Source organism: Pararge aegeria, chromosome 7 (assembly GCF_905163445.1).
Source record: "Pararge aegeria chromosome 7, ilParAegt1.1, whole genome shotgun sequence".
Lineage (NCBI taxonomy): Eukaryota > Metazoa > Arthropoda > Insecta > Lepidoptera > Nymphalidae > Pararge > Pararge aegeria.
Genome location: NC_053186.1, coordinates 18734578 through 18757167, shown reverse-complemented (window position 1 = coordinate 18757167; position 22590 = coordinate 18734578).

The window sequence follows — 22590 nt, the reverse complement described above, 5'->3', positions numbered from 1 at the left end:
TGTCATCTTTGAACTTGGTGGGGGTGGTTCTGGGAATTTGTTACTTCTGAATTTTCTATAGCCTGGTCAGGTATCTTCGGCCGTGGCTAATTACCACTCTACTAAGGAAAACGTGCTGCCGAGCGATTTAGCGTTCCAGTACGCTAGGGCATAGATCCGCGAGGCGATGTCATGTCATGTACTCAGTCATCTGAGTACCCATAACACAAGTTACGCTTACTTTGGGGCTAGATGGCGATGTGTGTATTGTCGTAGTATATTTATTTATTTAATTTGATCAACTTCATTTTTATTTCTTTAGGATAATAATACGACTTTAAGTAGTTTGTTATTTTCCATCTAAATACTTACTCATTTGAATAATTATGTGTAGCGTTTCTTTTTGTTAAAAGAACCTGTTGCTATTAATGGTGCTATCTTTTCTTGAAATGCTAATTTGACTTAAATATGACATTGTTATTTGCGTGATGTGTTAGTGGTTTGGACGGCTGTATCATCGCGAAACAGTCGCAGGTTCGGGTCCTTTTAAGTAGAAAGTAGTAGTGAAAGAGCTCGTGCGATGAAGAACTACCACCGTTCGAAGGTGATGGTTTTCCAGATTCGTCAAGCAGAATTGATCAGTAGGTCCTGATTGATTACATGCTAAGAATGATAATCATTATTACAGGTAGCTAAGGAAAACAAACGAACGGGCATGTGCTAGCTTAAACATTATTTTGTGAAAGGGTAGATAGTAACATATTAAATCAATGGACTTTAGAATCAAAACAATGAAATAAATATAATTATAATATTCAAAAATGTTTTTAAAAAAATAAAATTATTATATTCATTTTTTTTAATTGTAATATAAGAAAGTTTAAATTTCCATATGCATTAAGTTACCGAAACACTAACTGTTACCGGTTCGACAAATAATAAAAGTGAAATATAATTGAATATTAATATATTATGAATATAAAAAGGCGGGTTTTCAAAGCAATGTATCTTTGAAATGGTGACATATTTGTGCTTGCAAAAATATATATGATATTTTTAATACCTTTAATTAGTTCATCTCGCGGGTTAAAACACGGTTTACGTACTTTTGTAGCATAAAAAAAAAACGTATGTGTACTTATGTACACGCATTAGAAGTTATATTCGTTTGACGTAACAAGATAAAAATGTTTTCAAAAATTGTATCGTACCCCTTATTCTACGTTTGTAGGGAAAACGACGTTAACAATAGAAAAAAGGTATTGTTTGAATTATTGAAAGTCAACTTTCAAACCTTTTTTAGAAAAACTAGAATATTAACTTCATGGTTTCGGTTTTTTGTGACGGTGTGCGCGCGCATCGTACTATTTTTCCCTAACGCGCCAAAAGAATTATAACTTAAAAAATAATATCAAACATTCTTTATTTATTTTTGGTGTTATGGCGCGATGTTAATGATGACAAATCCTCGCGCATGTCTGTTCGTTTTTATTAATTTTTACCTGTTGAATGCAAAGGTGACCTTAAAAACAAGCCTCACCCGTTTGTATGGATTAAATAAAGGGCATCTATTTCTAAAAACGGTGATAGGTTAAGCAATGACTTTCCTTTCGGGGGGACCGAGTTCGACCTCCGGTAAGCAATCCTAACTGTCGGATTTATGTGCATTTTCGGCAAAATATCACTTGCTTTACCTTGAAGGAAAAACTGTAAGCTTGAGCTCCATAATGATTTCAACGGCGAGTGAAGTATATCATAACGCACTCGGCCAGCATTGTGGACGCAGTCCTACTCATTATGCCAAGAGACCCATAGGTTTACCATGATGATAATCTATAATAATATAATAATAATAATAATAAATAAATAAATAAATATAAATATACTACGACAATACACACATCGCCATCTAGCCCCAAAGTAAGCGTAGCTTGTGTTATGGGTACTAAGATGACTGATATTTTTATGAATAATATACATAAATACTAATAATATACAGATAAACACCCAGACACTGAAAAACATCCATGTTCATCACACAAACATGTTCCAGTTGTGGGAATCGAACCCACGGCCATGGACTCAGAAAGCAGGGTCGCTGCCCACTGCGCCAGTCGGCCGTCATATAAAGAGGAATAAAGAGGAAAGTTTTGTTTGTTTGTCCCGAAAGGCAAAAATATCATCATCACTATCATAATATCAACCGATTACTGGCCCTCTACAGGGCACGGGTATATATATATATGTATCCCACAATGAGAAGGGGTTAAGGCCATAACCCACCACGCTGGCCCAGTGCGGATTGGTGGACTAGGCAAAAATATATGCATAATAAATTTATAAAATCCCCGACTAAATATAGTTTGCATTAAATATTGTACTAGTTGATACGATACCAGCATACCAGTTCATTTAATACCCATATTTTCTTTCTAGTTGCTTCTTAGCAACCTTGCCATTACTTGGGACTACAAAAAATAAAGAGCAAAGTAGTCTTCTATCACAAGCTTGACTCATAATAAAAATATAGATAGCAACCTAGATTTTTTACATTCCATTTAACGTTTCCATTGAAATCGGTTTTATTGTCGTTAAAATTTATTATACAAGACTTATATAAAAAAAATATTACAAATGTATCTAGTTGACAAAATATAACGATGAAACAGTGCCGTACGTTGTTATATTAATTTAATAAGTTGATTGTATATTGGAAAAAATAACGACAGCTTTATAAATAAACATAAGCTGAATAAATAATTTGAATATGGAATTCAGTTTCGTTTCGTTTCGTTAAGTTGATATTTTAATTTTCAACGACTTGTAATACAATTTCTTTAATGAGTGAAAATTCTGAATTTCATATTATTATTTGCTTTTCGAAAAATTATTTAAAGGTAATTTCTCTCTTCATTATCATTAATAAGGAAGTCTACTGCTAGACATATATATAAGTCTTTTAAGTTTCATTGGAAATCGTATAATGTCGTCTGTCCATCTAGCGGGGGGTTTACTAAAGCTGCGTTTTCCGGTTAAGTTTCGTTTATGTTGTGGTGAAAGTTAATAAAATCGTAAGCATTTTCATATACCTAACATGAAAGAAGTGGTATAAATATAGTTAGAAACGAAATTTCACATGATTCACTTAAATTAAATGAACAGTAGCTTGAAAAAGCGGCATTCCTAAGGTTTGTTTCGAAGTCAGTAAACAGTTTCGGTTTTCAGTTGTCTGCACCATTCAGCAAGCAGTTTTCATCGCAGTTTCAGTGTATTTCAATAGATGGCGTTACTGTATGTTGAAAAAATAAATTATAATTTATTTCAATTTGTTATTTTAAAAGAAATAATTCGCTTATTTACATTATTGTTAAGCTTGCATTTTTTCTAATAAGTTCTTCGTATTGAATATTCGTAGCCAGAGATCAAGGCACATTTTTTACTCGCGACCTCTGGTAGTTATTAAGGAACTATAGGTTCTAATTTCCTCCGTACTCTTAGTGTTTATATGTGGTCGGAGTCCATAGTACATACAATAGATGAGTCTACAGAGAGCACGGCTAGCTTGGGCAGGTGAAAATTATATCCCTGGAGAAAGGATAAATATTTATTTTCCCGCAGCTTTATCAACTCTCAGAGCTCTGGCGGACAAGTGAAAATAATATCCAGATAAAATATGTGTAATAAATGGGGGTAAACTTCTCCTATTCCATGGCATTGTGCTTTAGCAGGTGGGCACGTTAATTAAATCCCTTGTGAGGGTATATAATCGAGGGATATAATTTATGTCTCCTTCCTGTACAGCTGGGAAAGTAACTGAAAATTAAATTAAAAAATTTAAAAAACTTCGAACCAAATATTCCTTATCCCCTTTGTGCGCAAGTACGACTCGCACTTTGCCGGTTTTTTATGTCTAGTTAAACGTATTAAACACACAATGTTTCCAGATATTTAGAGATTACGGTGTAACAAACGAAAGAAACATTTCTCTCTTATTTTGAGCGGTTTTATTATTAAGATGAGTTACTGAGTACCGAATGATACGTACAATGGTTTATAGAGACAACCAATAGATATCAAGAAAAACTAAGGAAGCTACTACAACGAGTAAGGTGCTTAAATAAAAATATTATAAAAACATAGAGATGTTATTACCGCAAGACTGTTCAAACCATCAATATGTATTCATGGAAGTCGTTGGTTTAAATTGACTGCTCTTCCCGGACACCTGTGGCACGACATCGCTGGGTTGGAGGTATTCATAATTACAAAGATTCTAAAAAGGTGAGACAGTTTTTTTAGCGGACAAACAATGCATATTGTCACTGCGGATTACGGCCACCCATAAACTTTTCCCAATACATAGCATGGGAGCCATCATTCGTTGCCAGTTTTTAAGCAATTTTTTTATCCACCAACTGAACACTCAAAGTGCGCAGCAGAAATGATCAGGTATTACGGCTAGTAGAAGAATACCAGACAGATTAGTGTGAATGTCTCATGCATATTGTTACACACTCCTCAGAGATCTGTGTTCCTGTTCCAAGCTACCTCAGAACAATTTAAACAAGGGTGAATAAGCACTTTGGGTGGGGCAAATAATAATAAAAACGCTCAAGAGGGTCAAGTGTGAGATTTTCTACAAGCGCCATCTAGTTGCAATAATGGGAAACAATACTGTCACTAGTTAGCGATTCCATAAGAATTGCAGTTTACTTTCACGCGGTCGAAGAAGTAAACGCAGGTAGAAAATGTCACACCTGGCACCCTGCTCTATGGGAGTAATAGCAACTCGCTGATCAACCCATATACACAGTTCTATTACTCTTCTAAAAAGTAATTTGGAACATACCATAACAGAAACAAAAACCGTTTCGAAGGCTTAGGGGAAGTAATCAAACTTTGGCGGGGAATTGGTGATTTTTCGCAACAATTCGACGGCTCCGGTAAAAGAATAGTGTTTCTCGCGGCCTCGAACATTGCTTGCGGTTTTTATAATCTTTAATACCTGTTATAAGTATATATGCGTGGACTTCAGAATTCAAATTCAAAATTCTAAATTCATACCACAAATTTACAACGTGATCGGAATATATTTACCGAAACTTCGAAAAAAAGTAATTATATTGTTAGAAATCAATTCCGACCTAGCAACAAAGGGGGTGACATTTTCCTATAAAATGCAATTGTTACATTTGTTTGGAGTCATTTTGTCGTCAACCGTCGAATACTTACTAAACTTGCATTAAGGACACCTGTGACCTGTAGAATAGGCGTACTAAACTTGCATAAACAACACTTGCGATCTGTAGACGATGATGTACCAAACCTGCACATAAGACATTTGCGGCCTGTACTTTACCATACGCTTGCCTGACCTTGCCTTGACCTGTAGACGATGTGGTTGTAAACTTTCATAAAAGACACTTGGGACCTGTAGACGATGTGGTTGTAAACTTTCATAAAAGACACTTGGGACCTGTAGGCGATGTGGTTGTTAACTTTCATAAAAGACACTTGGGACCTGTAGACGATGTGGTTGTAAACTTTCATAAAATACACTTGGGACCTGTAGACGATGTGGTTGTTAACTTTCATAAAAGACACTTGGGACCTGTAGACGATGTGGTTGTAAACTTTCATGAAATACTCTTGGGACTTGTAGACGATGTGGTTGTTAACTTTCATAAAAGACACTTGGGACCTGTAGACGATGTGGTTGTAAACTTTCATAAAAGACACTTGGGACCTGTAGACGATGTGGTTGTAAACTTTCATAAAAGACACTTGGGACCTGTAGACGATGTTGTTGTAAACTTTCATAAAAGACACTTGTGAACTGTAGACGATGTGGTTGTTAACTTTCATAAAAGACACTTGGGACCTGTAGACGATGTGGTTGTAAACTTTCATAAAAGACACTTGGGACCTGTAGACGATGTGGTTGTAAACTTTCATAAAAGACACTTGGGACCTGTAGACGATGTGGTTGTAAACTTTCATAAAAGACACTTGGGACCTGTAGACGATGTGGTTGTAAACTTTCATAAAAGACACTTGGGAACTGTAGACGATGTGGTTGTTAACTTTCATAAAAGACACTTGGGACCTGTAGACGATGTGGTTGTAAACTTTCATAAAAGACACTTGGGACCTGTAGACGATGTGGTTGTAAACTTTCATAAAATACTCTTGGGACTTGTAGACGATGTGGTTGTAAACTTTCATAAAAGACACTTGGGACCTGTAGACGATGTGGTTGTAAACTTTCATAAAAGACACTTGGGACCTGTAGACGATGTGGTTGTAAACTTTCATAAAATACACTTGGGACCTGTAGACGATGTGGTTGTTAACTTTCATAAAAGACACTTGGGACCTGTAGACGATGTGGTTGTAAACTTTCATGAAATACTCTTGGGACTTGTAGACGATGTGGTTGTTAACTTTCATAAAAGACACTTGGGACCTGTAGACGATGTGGTTGTAAACTTTCATAAAAGACACTTGGGACCTGTAAACGATGTGGTTGTAAACTTTCATAAAAGACACTTGGGACCTGTAGACGATGTGGTTGTAAACTTTCATAAAAGACACTTGGGACCTGTAGACGATGTGGTTGTAAACTTTCATAAAAGACACTTGGGAACTGTAGACGATGTGGTTGTTAACTTTCATAAAAGACACTTGGGACCTGTAGACGATGTGGTTGTAAACTTTCATAAAAGACACTTGGGACCTGTAGACGATGTGGTTGTAAACTTTCATAAAAGACACTTGGGACCTGTAGACGATGTGGTTGTAAACTTTCATAAAATACTCTTGGGACTTGTAGACGATGTGGTTGTTAACTTTCATAAAAGACACTTGGGACCTGTAGACGATGTGGTTGTAAACTTTCATAAAAGACACTTGGGACCTGTAGACGATGTGGTTGTAAACTTTCATAAAATACTCTTGGGACTTGTAGACGATGTGGTTGTTAACTTTCATAAAAGACACTTGGGACCTGTAGACGATGTGGTTGTAAACTTTCATAAAAGACACTTGTGAACTGTAGACGATGTGGTTGTTAACTTTCATAAAAGACACTTGGGACCTGTAGACGATGTGGTTGTAAACTTTCATAAAAGACACTTGGGACCTGTAGACGATGTGGTTGTAAACTTTCATAAAAGACACTTGGGAACTGTAGACGATGTGGTTGTAAACTTTCATAAAAGACACTTGGGACCTGTAGACGATGTGGTTGTAAACTTTCATAAAAGACACTTGGGAACTGTAGACGATGTGGTTGTTAACTTTCATAAAAGACACTTGGGACCTGTAGACGATGTGGTTGTAAACTTTCATAAAAGACACTTGGGACCTGTAGACGATGTGGTTGTAAACTTTCATAAAATACTCTTGGGACTTGTAGACGATGTGGTTGTAAACTTTCATAAAAGACACTTGGGACCTGTAGACGATGTGGTTGTAAACTTTCATAAAAGACACTTGGGACCTGTAGACGATGTGGTTGTAAACTTTCATAAAAGAAACTTTGGACCTGTAGACGATGTTGTTGTAAACTTTCATAAAAGACACTTGTGAACTGTAGACGATGTGGTTGTTAACTTTCATAAAAGACACTTGGGACCTGTAGACGATGTGGTTGTAAACTTTCATAAAAGACACTTGGGACCTGTAGACGATGTGGTTGTAAACTTTCATAAAAGACACTTGGGACCTGTAGACGATGTGGTTGTAAACTTTCATAAAAGACACTTGGGACCTGTAGACGATGTGGTTGTAAACTTTCATAAAAGACACTTGGGAACTGTAGACGATGTGGTTGTTAACTTTCATAAAAGACACTTGGGACCTGTAGACGATGTGGTTGTAAACTTTCATAAAAGACACTTGGGACCTGTAGACGATGTGGTTGTAAACTTTCATAAAATACTCTTGGGACTTGTAGACGATGTGGTTGTAAACTTTCATAAAATACTCTTGGGACTTGTAGACGATGTGGTTGTAAACTTTCATAAAAGACACTTGGGACCTGTAGACGATGTGGTTGTAAACTTTTATAAAATACACTTGGGACCTGTAGACGATGTGGTTGTTAACTTTCATAAAAGACACTTGGGACCTGTAGACGATGTGGTTGTAAACTTTCATGAAATACTCTTGGGACTTGTAGACGATGTGGTTGTTAACTTTCATAAAAGACACTTGGGACCTGTAGACGATGTGGTTGTAAACTTTCATAAAAGACACTTGGGACCTGTAGACGATGTGGTTGTAAACTTTCATAAAAGACACTTGGGACCTGTAGACGATGTGGTTGTAAACTTTCATAAAAGACACTTGGGACCTGTAGACGATGTGGTTGTAAACTTTCATAAAAGACACTTGGGACCTGTAGACGATGTGGTTGTAAACTTTCATAAAAGACACTTGGGAACTGTAGACGATGTGGTTGTAAACTTTCATAAAAGACACTTGGGACCTGTAGACGATGTGGTTGTAAACTTTCATAAAAGACACTTGGGAACTGTAGACGATGTGGTTGTTAACTTTCATAAAAGACACTTGGGACCTGTAGACGATGTGGTTGTAAACTTTCATAAAAGACACTTGGGACCTGTAGACGATGTGGTTGTAAACTTTCATAAAATACTCTTGGGACTTGTAGACGATGTGGTTGTTAACTTTCATAAAAGACACTTGGGACCTGTAGACGATGTGGTTGTAAACTTTCATAAAAGACACTTGGGACCTGTAGACGATGTGGTTGTAAACTTTCATAAAATACTCTTGGGACTTGTAGACGATGTGGTTGTTAACTTTCATAAAAGACACTTGGGACCTGTAGACGATGTGGTTGTAAACTTTCATAAAAGACACTTGTGAACTGTAGACGATGTGGTTGTTAACTTTCATAAAAGACACTTGGGACCTGTAGACGATGTGGTTGTAAACTTTCATAAAAGACACTTGGGACCTGTAGACGATGTGGTTGTAAACTTTCATAAAAGACACTTGGGAACTGTAGACGATGTGGTTGTAAACTTTCATAAAAGACACTTGGGACCTGTAGACGATGTGGTTGTAAACTTTCATAAAAGACACTTGGGAACTGTAGACGATGTGGTTGTTAACTTTCATAAAAGACACTTGGGACCTGTAGACGATGTGGTTGTAAACTTTCATAAAAGACACTTGGGACCTGTAGACGATGTGGTTGTAAACTTTCATAAAATACTCTTGGGACTTGTAGACGATGTGGTTGTAAACTTTCATAAAAGACACTTGGGACCTGTAGACGATGTGGTTGTAAACTTTCATAAAAGACACTTGGGACCTGTAGACGATGTGGTTGTAAACTTTCATAAAAGAAACTTTGGACCTGTAGACGATGTTGTTGTAAACTTTCATAAAAGACACTTGTGAACTGTAGACGATGTGGTTGTTAACTTTCATAAAAGACACTTGGGACCTGTAGACGATGTGGTTGTAAACTTTCATAAAAGACACTTGGGACCTGTAGACGATGTGGTTGTAAACTTTCATAAAAGACACTTGGGACCTGTAGACGATGTGGTTGTAAACTTTCATAAAAGACACTTGGGACCTGTAGACGATGTGGTTGTAAACTTTCATAAAAGACACTTGGGAACTGTAGACGATGTGGTTGTTAACTTTCATAAAAGACACTTGGGACCTGTAGACGATGTGGTTGTAAACTTTCATAAAAGACACTTGGGACCTGTAGACGATGTGGTTGTAAACTTTCATAAAATACTCTTGGGACTTGTAGACGATGTGGTTGTAAACTTTCATAAAATACTCTTGGGACTTGTAGACGATGTGGTTGTAAACTTTCATAAAAGACACTTGGGACCTGTAGACGATGTGGTTGTAAACTTTTATAAAATACACTTGGGACCTGTAGACGATGTGGTTGTTAACTTTCATAAAAGACACTTGGGACCTGTAGACGATGTGGTTGTAAACTTTCATGAAATACTCTTGGGACTTGTAGACGATGTGGTTGTTAACTTTCATAAAAGACACTTGGGACCTGTAGACGATGTGGTTGTAAACTTTCATAAAAGACACTTGGGACCTGTAGACGATGTGGTTGTAAACTTTCATAAAAGACACTTGGGACCTGTAGACGATGTGGTTGTAAACTTTCATAAAAGACACTTGGGACCTGTAGACGATGTGGTTGTTAACTTTCATAAAATACTCTTGGGACTTGTAGACGATGTGGTTGTAAACTTTCATAAAAGACACTTGGGACCTGTAGACGATGTGGTTGTAAACTTTCATAAAAGACACTTGGGACCTGTAGACGATGTGGTTGTAAACTTTCATAAAAGAAACTTTGGACCTGTAGACGATGTTGTTGTAAACTTTCATAAAAGACACTTGTGAACTGTAGACGATGTGGTTGTTAACTTTCATAAAAGACACTTGGGACCTGTAGACGATGTGGTTGTAAACTTTCATAAAAGACACTTGGGACCTGTAGACGATGTGGTTGTAAACTTTCATGAAATACTCTTGGGACTTGTAGACGATGTGGTTGTTAACTTTCATAAAAGACACTTGGGACCTGTAGACGATGTGGTTGTAAACTTTCATAAAAGACACTTGGGACCTGTAGACGATGTGGTTGTAAACTTTCATAAAAGACACTTGGGACCTGTAGACGATGTGGTTGTAAACTTTCATAAAAGACACTTGGGACCTGTAGACGATGTGGTTGTAAACTTTCATAAAAGACACTTGGGACCTGTAGACGATGTGGTTGTAAACTTTCATAAAAGACACTTGGGAACTGTAGACGATGTGGTTGTAAACTTTCATAAAAGACACTTGGGACCTGTAGACGATGTGGTTGTAAACTTTCATAAAAGACACTTGGGAACTGTAGACGATGTGGTTGTTAACTTTCATAAAAGACACTTGGGACCTGTAGACGATGTGGTTGTAAACTTTCATAAAAGACACTTGGGACCTGTAGACGATGTGGTTGTAAACTTTCATAAAATACTCTTGGGACTTGTAGACGATGTGGTTGTAAACTTTCATAAAAGACACTTGGTACCTGTAGACGATGTGGTTGTAAACTTTCATAAAAGACACTTGGGACCTGTAGACGATGTGGTTGTAAACTTTCATAAAAGAAACTTTGGACCTGTAGACGATGTTGTTGTAAACTTTCATAAAAGACACTTGTGAACTGTAGACGATGTGGTTGTTAACTTTCATAAAAGACACTTGGGACCTGTAGACGATGTGGTTGTAAACTTTCATAAAAGACACTTGGGACCTGTAGACGATGTGGTTGTAAACTTTCATAAAAGACACTTGGGACCTGTAGACGATGTGGTTGTAAACTTTCATAAAAGACACTTGGGAACTGTAGACGATGTGGTTGTTAACTTTCATAAAAGACACTTGGGACCTGTAGACGATGTGGTTGTAAACTTTCATAAAAGACACTTGGGACCTGTAGACGATGTGGTTGTAAACTTTCATAAAATACTCTTGGGACTTGTAGACGATGTGGTTGTAAACTTTCATAAAATACTCTTGGGACTTGTAGACGATGTGGTTGTAAACTTTCATAAAAGACACTTGGGACCTGTAGACGATGTGGTTGTAAACTTTCATAAAATACACTTGGGACCTGTAGACGATGTGGTTGTTAACTTTCATAAAAGACACTTGGGACCTGTAGACGATGTGGTTGTAAACTTTCATGAAATACTCTTGGGACTTGTAGACGATGTGGTTGTTAACTTTCATAAAAGACACTTGGGACCTGTAGACGATGTGGTTGTAAACTTTCATAAAAGACACTTGGGACCTGTAGACGATGTGGTTGTAAACTTTCATAAAAGACACTTGGGACCTGTAGACGATGTGGTTGTAAACTTTCATAAAAGACACTTGGGACCTGTAGACGATGTGGTTGTAAACTTTCATAAAAGACACTTGGGACCTGTAGACGATGTTGTTGTAAACTTTCATAAAAGACACTTGGGACCTGTAGACGATGTGGTTGTAAAATTTCATAAAAGACACTTGGGACCTGTAGACGATGTGGTTGTAAACTTTCATAAAATACTCTTGGGACTTGTAGACGATGTGGTTGTAAACTTTCATAAAATACTCTTGGGACTTGTAGACGATGTGGTTGTTAACTTTCATAAAAGACACTTGGGACCTGTAGACAATGTGGTTGTAAACTTTCATAAAAGACACTTGGGACCTGTAGACGATGTGGTTGTAAACTTTCATAAAATACTCTTGGGACTTGTAGACGATGTGGTTGTTAACTTTCATAAAAGACACTTGGGACCTGTAGACGATGTGGTTGTAAACTTTCATAAAAGACACATGGGACCTGCAGACGATGTGGTTGTAAACTTTCATAAAAGACACTTGGGACTTGTAGACGATGTAATTGTAAACTTTCATAAAAGACACTTGGGACCTGTAGACGATGTGGTTCTAAACTTTCATAAAAGACACTTGGGACCTGTAGACGATGTAATTGTAAACTTTCATAAAAGACACTTGGGACCTGTAGACGATGATGTCCTTAACCTGCATAAAAGACACTTGCGACCTATATACACTTATTTAACTTGCATGAAAGATACTTGGGACTTGTGGACGATGATGTACTCAATTTTATTAAAAGACACTTGCGACCTGTAGACGATGTCGTACTAAACTTGCATAAAATAAACTTGCGGTGAACAAACCACTGACTTTTCGGAGTTATGCGCGTTTTAATTCAAGCGATTTGCATATCACTTGCTTTAAACGGTAAAGGAAAATATCGTGCGTTTATAAATATTGTGTGTTCTCAACGGCGCGTGAAGTTTATAAATCCGCACTTGACCAGCGTGATAGACTACTGCCTAAACCCTTCTCATTGTAGGAGGAGACCCGTGCCCTGTAGTGGGCCGGTAATGTGTTTGATCACGATGAACCTGTTAAGTTCATGTTTGCATTCTGTAACCTATGTTTCTATCTGTGTTATATTATATAAACCCATTGGCATTCACTGCTGGACATAGGTGTTTTGTACGCTCCAAATTCTATGTTTTCCTTATGACAGACTCAAAACTGTAGCTTCTATATTAATCTTAGTAGATTAATATATAAGCATAAGTTTTGAGTACAAATGAGAACGTAGAAGATTGTTTCTATATTTTAGGTCCATATTATGTAATAAAGCCTAGTTATAATGATTAAAAAAAAACCTATTGTTACCATTCAATTTGAAATAATAAATATTCCTTTATTTTAATAAAGTAATTATTAATTGTAAATATTCCTTTATTTTAATAAAGTAATTATTAATTGTAAATATTCCTTTATTTATATGGCAACTTTACTCTTTAGCAAGCTAAATTTTCGCCACTAACGTATATAAAGTTGTATTTATTATACTTATATATCTTTGCTATACGCACATACGAGTATATTATTTTAGTATTTATTTATTTATATAATGCGCCGCTACTCGTTACTACCTTTAATTACTTTCTCCAAGAGTGGTCTGTAAGAGATTGCTTTATTTAGCAATAAGACCGCCTTTGCATACTAATTTATATAAAATACTTTGCGTGTTTCTTTTTGTGTGTAATCTATCTATTTATCCTATCTGACAGTACTTTTGTCAACTGAGATGCGGTTTTTTTTCAGTTTTTTATTCCGTTACCAGTTAATCCTTGACTGCAATTTTACCTGGTGAAAGTGATAATGCAGTCTCAGATAGTAGCGGGCTACCTAACCTAACCTGTTAGGGAGAATGGCAGTTATAACAAACCTGTACCCCGAACTGATTCTACGCGACATGGTACCGGAATAAATAAATCGCTTAGCGGCACATCTTTGTTGGAAAATTGGTAACTAGCCTTTCACCAGACCAGAGAAAAGTATGTAATTATAAATTCCCAAATAACCCCTGCCTGGAAACGAACCCCGGACCTCCGGATTAAAACCACAGCGCTCGCAAGGAAGGTTGTCAGAATAGGCCTGCAGATAAAACTGCAGTCTAGGCTGTGGATTAAAAAAGAAACGTATCATATGATAGCAAGTGATGGAAGCATGGATATGTTTGAGGAAAGTCACAAACTCTGAGCTGCCACCGATAGTACCAAGGCAGTTTAATATAGACTTACTCCTTACGTGACATAACTTAGGTGTTAGATACCTCGGGATATATTTTCCTTCAATATACATGCATTACCTTGCGTCGATTCCCTTACGCTGTAGTGATGGCAAACTAAATATTTGTGAAACATCGATAAAAAGTACGTAGAACATATTTTAGTTTAATTTTTAGAATGGATCATCACATCAACCCATTACCGGGCCACTAAAGAGCACAGGTCTCCTCTCACAGTGAGAAGAGGTAAGGCCGTAGTCCACCACGCTGGCCCATTACGGATTGGTGGACTTCACACACCTTTGAGAACATTATGTAGACCTCTCAGGCATGAAGGTTTCCTCACGATGTTTTTCTTCATCGTGGAAGGAAGAGATATTTTAATTACTTAAATCGCACATAAATTAGAAAAGTTAGAGGTTCGTGCTGAGATTCGAACTCGCCCTCCGAAAGTGAAGTCGACTTCGTACCCAATACACTATTAGCGCTTCATATTCAAAGAATGGATGTGGTCCGCTAATTGTATTTGAGAAGCGGGAGAAAAGAAGCTTAATCTCTCTTTCTTTCCTAGGCAGAACAACTGTTTTTGAAGTGAAACTTCTTTAAAATCGTTGTGATTTGAAACTCTATAAAACAAAAATGCCGCACGATAAAGAAACAAACACATTAATGGATAGGATAAGAATGAGAAAGAATTGATTACACTTGGGAATTGAATAATATGTTATTTCTTTTGAATATCTGTCGAAATATAAAATCTAATGGTTAGCGGAAAGTCTTTTCTGATCTATTTACAAATCATTATTTATTGCATTTTTGAATTTAACATATCTAAACAATATTAGATTAGTTATCGATTGTCAGTGGCACATCCCCATCGCATTACCCAGGCAATCTCCCTATTTACGAGCATGCAGCGGTGCAGAATCTATTAAACCTCCGGGAGTCGACGGCTCTGAATTAATATCGATTATCGCACAACACTACGATGTTATCCTTCGAACGTGCCTCATTAAGTGTTGATAGTTTTCACTAACTTTAGTGGGAATATGGTCTGGACCAGTGTTTCTAAAAGTGGACGATATTGCCCCCTTGTGGGCATAAAAGTCCACAAGTGGCAGTTCCACGAAAAAGTAGTGGGCGTTCGGGTTCGGGCCTTTAGAAAGAATATGAATGTTTTGAACAGGAACGTTATACAAAATATATTAAAAAATATTACGGTGCATAAACTAATTTGAAGTCTATCCCCAATAGTGTTAGATTACCTGGCATCTACCAAATGGCAATGTAACGAAAGAAATCGAAAGTTTAACAAGAGAGAATCATAGGTACTCGAAAGGAAGGTTAGGAAGAATCGAAGGTTTAACAAAAGAGAGTCATAGATAATATTTTTTTCAATCGGCAGAATAACATTTATATTTTAAGCTGAGTTACAAAATAAGAACGAGAAAATTTTCTGCTGTCTTTTTTATGAGAGCAGTAAGTTTGAGAACCTATGGTCGAGACTTTAGGTTATACTATATATATATTAGGAGTCAAATGTGTTAGCTAAGCAACATTTACTTGAAGTTTCAAAAGTCCACGTTTGGTTTGGTTTTTAAAGCAGGAACAGTTTATTTGAGAGACGTGTGGGATTCAATTTAGGTGTAGTTCTACTGATATTATTAAGTTGTGTATAGTTGTCAAGGAAAATTGACAGCCGATTGGCGCAGCGGGCAGCGACCCTGCTTTCTTGGTCTAAAGCCGTGGGTTCGATTCCCACAACTGGAACATGTTTGTGTGATGAACATGAATGTTCTTCAGTGTCTGGGTCTATATTATAAGTTTTTAATGCAATACAAACACCTTCGATGATAACACAATTTCATTGAATAAGAATTAATACCGCGATACTCATGTTACCCACTTTTGTTTCTAGCCGCGACCTAATAAAACTATTGAAACACAATAGCTGCTAATGCACCTTAACTATGATCCGCTGATTTATAAAAAATGAGTACTTTAATCATGTAGTACATATATTTAATGTATTGTCAATAGTTTTTTTAGCGTACGCCAAGTAAAGAATTTAGTAGGCAAAATTGAACCTACTACTTTTGGGTTACATTATTGCAATTTTCTTAAGGATCTCGATTTTTCTGAAAATTAATTACAGCCTCTGTTGTTGTGTTGTTTAGTTTAGCTTTCTTTTGGCGAAGAAATGGTTAAAATCGGTCCAGTACTTTTGCAGCCTATTAGTTATAAACAAACAAACAAAAAAATCTTTTCTCTTTATAATATGAGTATAAGGTATAGATAATATATAATTTATTATATTTGATGCATGTCCTTGGTATCGGATAGTACTCAGATTCGCGCCAAAATGGCTGAAATTGGGAATGGATACAATGAACATAATATAACCCACATTTTATCGTGATAAATTCAAATCGTTCCCAAGCAACTATACCCAAATACCCGGACAAAAGTAAAAAAAACAAAGTTAAAGTTGAAGGTAATGTTGATTACTGCCGTTTATCAGTTATCACACTTAAAACGATTATAAATAAAACCGTTTAATCGCTTCGTAATTAACAAAATTTACGTAACAAATATATAATATTTTATATCTTATCATACTGATATATAAAGTTGAAGAGTTTGTTTGTTAAGTAGGCTCCGCTCTCATCTCTCACAGGATAGAAAATTTAAAAGATTGTAAACTGTAAAATGATGTTGAAAAAGCTGCATTCTGCTGAGTTTCTTGCCGGCTCTTCTCGGTGGAATCCTGAACCGGTGGTAGAGTCACTACAAACAGTCTGACTTGACGTTTCATAAGTGCTTATAAACTGGGCCTATTTGAATAAAATTATTTTTTAGTTTTGTTTTTTTTTGTAAATTTTGATGATTCCAATAACTGCTCAAAATATTTCCAAGCGGAATAATTCCAAAATGATATTAACATTTTATTTATCCCCCCGATCATCAATTTCCTTGATTACCAGCAAACTTTCCCTCTTAGCACCGATTTACGACAACTGACTCCGAAGTTCAAAAACTTTTCAAAATAATTGCCTCGACAGATATTTTACTTAATAGCTATGAGTGTTAAGCTGCCTGCCCACCAGCCTTAACTGAAGCTGTGTCGCTTGAAATGATTTTGATTGGACTTCTTTTGTTTACACGATGACCTCTATGTTTTTGCAGCAGTGGTTCGATTTCCGGGCGGGTATAATTTAGGAATTCATAATTTCCGAATTATCTCTTGCTTTGTGCCGCCGAGCGATTCAGCGTTCCATCACGATTCCGCGTGGAAACCGATTGGGGTTCCATACTCAAAACATTTTGGCACTCATCTTACAAGGCATCATCACTTACTTGAGATTGCAGTCCACTTTTAGTGGAAAAAAACGTAAACACAAAGGCCATTTAGCTCTTCGACACACAGATATAGTGAGATGACTTAAAAGGTTTAAGCTACTTACACTAGAAGAAGAAGAAATACTTTATTGCTCACAAACATCATAATAAACATTAAATAAAGAATTAACAAAATAAAAGAACAAAAATTGTAGGCATGCAAAGACGGCCTTATTGCTGCAAGCAATGTCTTACAAGTGGTGTAATGCAATCTTAAGATCACAAGTTTATCAACATTATAAACCCATTATTGACATACTAAAGAGCACCGCGGGATGATTACGTAAATTTAGTTGTCAAACGTAATTTTTGTATTTTTTTTATACAAACGCAAAAGTGACAGCAATGATCGCGAGATTTACGTCTCACATACGAAATCAGCCTCCGGGCCTCCTTTAAGAATGAGAAGGGTTTAGGTGCACCACGCTGGCTAGATGCAGATTGGTAGACTTCACATGCGAATTCAAATTCAAATTCAAAATTTCTTTATTCACGTTGGCCTATAACAGGCACTTATGAAGCGTTCAAACATACATGTTTACATAATTGTAAGGGGATGGTGATAACTTCGTTCGCCAACTTAAACCTAAAGCTACGAGGGTTCCAAACGCGCCCTGGTCTAAGAAGAGCCCACAACAAACTTAGCCAGGTAATTTTATTTTTTTATCACCATCTCAAAGTAAATTTATTAAGCTATGAAGCTAGAGCAATTCACACCCAAGCTTTTTAATCGTTTAAGTAATCCTTAATATTATAATAGGCTTTTGTTGCAAGCTTACGTTTTATATAAACTTTGAACTTATTGAGGGACATCTCAAAGATTTCATTTGGTAATTTGTTATAAAATAATATACAATTACCCTTGAATGAATTTGCATTTTTGTGTAGCCTAGTAAACTGCACAACGCAATATTTTCTTCTAATATTTATATTGTTACAGTCCATTTTCTTTTTAAATTTTGTTATATTTTTATGGACATAAATTAAATTTTCATATATGTACTGACAATGCACCGACATTATTTTTATTGCCTTTGAGAATATTATGGAGATGTCTCAGGCATGCAGATTTCAAAGCAAAAAAGTGATATAAAAATGCTTAAATTTAAAACGCACATATCTTTGAAAAGTTTCAGGTGCTGGAATTGAAGGCGGTCTCCCCGAAAAGGAAGCCGATGTTTAAACCACTAGGCTATCACTGCTCTTCCTAAGATGAAAACAAAAATTCTATCTATTAAAGCGAAGCTATGGTTTAAGATCTTTATTTCTCAAAAGAATTACATGAATTCGCTTGGTAGAGAAAGCATAAAACTATAAAATATTGTGAGCGTACACTATAGAAGGTATATAATATAAATTCCATTCCAATTTCATTCCAATCAGTTTTCATTAATTCAGCCATACCTAAGAAAACATGTTAGCTGAGACATGAAATGAAGAAATAAATATATCCGTTGCTTTGTTGTTGCGTGATCGACGGATCAGAATGAGTATATAGAGATTTATTTTTAATATATCTGGATTATTTAAACTATGATAATACTTAAAAGTTAAGAACTCAGAAAAGATTCTTGTAGCGCCACCTATGCATATGTCGCAGAACTTATGAAGTTTATCATTTTCTCGATAGATGGCGCCGGAAGTAATTTTTGATGCGCCAGTCCGAGATTCTAGGCATGGAATTATTACTACCTAAATTCACAGAAACGGCCGACATTCTCAACTGTAGACATTTCAAGATTTTAGTCACCCATTGATAGCCCACCAAATCGCATTAGAGAGTAGTTTGGTGGGTCTATGCACACTAATTTGAATAAAATATGGTGAACTCTCACGCATCCAGGTTTCTCACGATGGTTTTATATATCGCTGTAGCAATTGATATTTATTCGCTCAAAAGAACTTAACTCTAAAAAGTTAGAGGTGTCCTTGAGAGTGAGACGGACGTCTATAAGTTATCATCTAGCACCTATGTAAAATATTATAGTAGTAGCGGTGATAGCCCAGTGGGTAGGACTTCAACTTCACTTTCGGGGTGTAGAGTTCGAATCCCAGAACGCATCTCTAGCTTTCCTAGCTTACGTGCGTTTTAAGCAATTAAAATATTACTTGCTTCAACGGTGAAGGAAAATATCGTGAGGAAACTTCTCAAAAGTGTGTGTAGTCCACCAATCCGCAATGGGCCAGCGTGGTGGACTACGGCCTTAACCCCTTCTCATTGAGGGAGGAGACCTTTGCCCTATAGTGGGCCAGTAATGATTTGATATTATGATAATGAGATTGTATATAAAACAGAATCCTACAATGACTTTATTTGACTCGAATGTATTTAATTTTTTCGCAACTTTATTTTGATAGTTAAAGGAAAGAGCCCTGTTGATGGGAGTGTTAATTCCGCCAAATGTGTCAGTTGCATCGACTGAAGCAATTCATCAAATTAACGAATCGCGTCAACGGCAGCCGGCTCGTTACGGCCGATTTACACAAGCCGATTTACACAAGTCAATTTCCGCAATACGCCGACGAGGATATTGGGGTATTTCAATTGAACGTTCATTGTCATCTCGACCGTTGGATTGTCTTGCAATTGTGTTTCCTGGAATCGAAATCTCATAAAAGTTTTCGAGGAAGACTGGAAGAACGAGTTAAAATATCTAGAGAGAGGTTTGTCTGACGCTGCCAACGCACGCCGTTTATAATGCCTTTCTTCTCTTTTATGTCACGAAATGCGAAAATGCTATGATGTGTCCTTGAAATTTGAACCTTATTTTATTCTCAAAATAAGTTATACATAAATAAATATACTACGACAATTCACACATCACCATCTAGCCCCAAAGTAAGCGTAGCTTGTGTTATGGGTACTATGATAGCTGTTGAATATTTTTATGAATATAATATACATAAAATACTTATAATATACAGATAAATACCCAGACACTGAAAAACATCCATGTTCATCACACAAACACTTTCCAGTGTTTCCAGTTTCCAGTTAGTGTTCTTAATAGATAAATAAAAAAAAAAGTTAGTTGGGGGCTATTTTATGGCGTGTTTGGAACCTTCGAATAGCTTTAGTTATAAGGTAGGTGTCATCTATGAAACTTCCAGAAGTGCGTTGTTTACAAAATAAACTTAAAAAATTCTGATTTTTAACTTGAGTAAAGTTTTTTTAATTTATTTGAATTATCAGGCACGTTGTTAGTATGTAGATGTAGAGATAGGAGAGTTAGGTATCTCTTATCTATAGCAATGTATTTATTCCGCGTCATCTGGCGTCTATTAACCTGTAAATCAATTGGTTGAAATTATGCAAATGCAATCTACACATCTATGGGTGGTTGTATATTTCAATAGAACTTGTTCACTCGAGAGACAAATGCGGGCTCGTGAATATCGATTGTATTTATATACAGAAGATTTTACCCACATCGCTGATTTATTTATTTAGCAAAAACACACCCCATAAAGACATTATAGTTGCTCAATTCGTCTTCCTGAGGCTATAAAAAGATATCAACAAGTGCAAATAATTACAAAAATTAAAATTACAATAATAATAAACAAAAATTTAAAAAAATCTGATTTCAAATTTCTACTATTAGCTACGTATACGAATATCAACAAAGTTATTCATCAATGTTAGGTGCAGGTAAGCAGGCATTGAGTTTTGCCTATGTACAAATGATATTTTTCAGTAAAGTACTAGAACAAAATAAACAAAACGTCTTCGTCCGCTTTTGTTTCATCTTCTATAATTGTATTAAAATCTTTTATCAGTCCACCTCTAGGATATTCTCCCCAGGATGAGAAGGCTTTAGTCCGCCACAGTTGGACAACTGATTGGTAGTCCACGCCCTTGAAAGGTCATTGAGAACTTTTAGACATGCAGGTTTCCTCACAATGTTTTCGTTCCGTACAGAGATTCTTTTTTAAACAGACGGCCACGACGCATTGGGCAGTGAACCTGTTTTTTACGTCCGATTACCACAACTAGAAAATGTCTGTTTGACATTTATTAATGTTTTTCAGTGTCTGGGTATTTATCTAAACATTATATTTATATATGCATTTGTGTATATTATTCATAAAAATTTTCATCAGTTGACTTAGTACCCATAACACAAGGTACGTTTACTTTGGAGCTAGAATGCGATTTGTGTATTGTCGTTATATATTTACTTATTTTATTTATATCCTAATTGCTAAAATTTAAAATGCAAATAACTACGAAGAGTTAAAGGTGCGTGCTTAGAATCGAATTCGGTCCCACGAAAGGGAAGCTGAAGTCTTACCCAGTTGGCTAACTCCGTCGGTATATGACCAAGAGGAACCAAAATTACAAGAGGCCGCTGCAGAAGCTTTTCTCTGTGGTCTAAAAAAAAACGTAACTGTGCAACTCTTTATAATTCCTCATGATAATTATCATATCAGCTCAGGCTTCGGGCAAATTGTGTTATGATCCCAAACCGCACGGGCGATACCGGGAACATTGCTTGGTTAAACCTCGTTTTGACATGAGTTTAGTTACCAAGTATAGCCTGTAATTCCTAAATAGGCTTTAAACATTCTACATACACAAATCGATTTATAAAATACTTTAAATTGTTGTACGAAAAAAATCTCAATGACCACTACTTTCAAAACTAAAAAAAAAAATATATGAAAGTGCTAAACACTTTCATATATATTTTTTTTTATGTACTATAAAGACACACGGAGTAGCTCTACGTGATCAAATCAGAAATGTAGAGATCCGTAGAAAACCAGAGTTACCGACATAGCTCAACGAGTCGCAAAGATGTAGCAAAAAGTTTCAATGGTTGGGGTCCTAAGGTGCTGGAATGGCAGCCCCGCACTGGCAAGCGGCACAAAACCGTGGAATTTGGAACTCCCTACAAAAGACCTATATCCAGCAGTAGACGTCTATCGGTTGATATGATAAAAGACTTTTAGCTGTTTTCAGCAGCCGTAAGTACCCAGCGGATTTGCAACAGATACAATGTTTACACATGCGAAATAGTGCT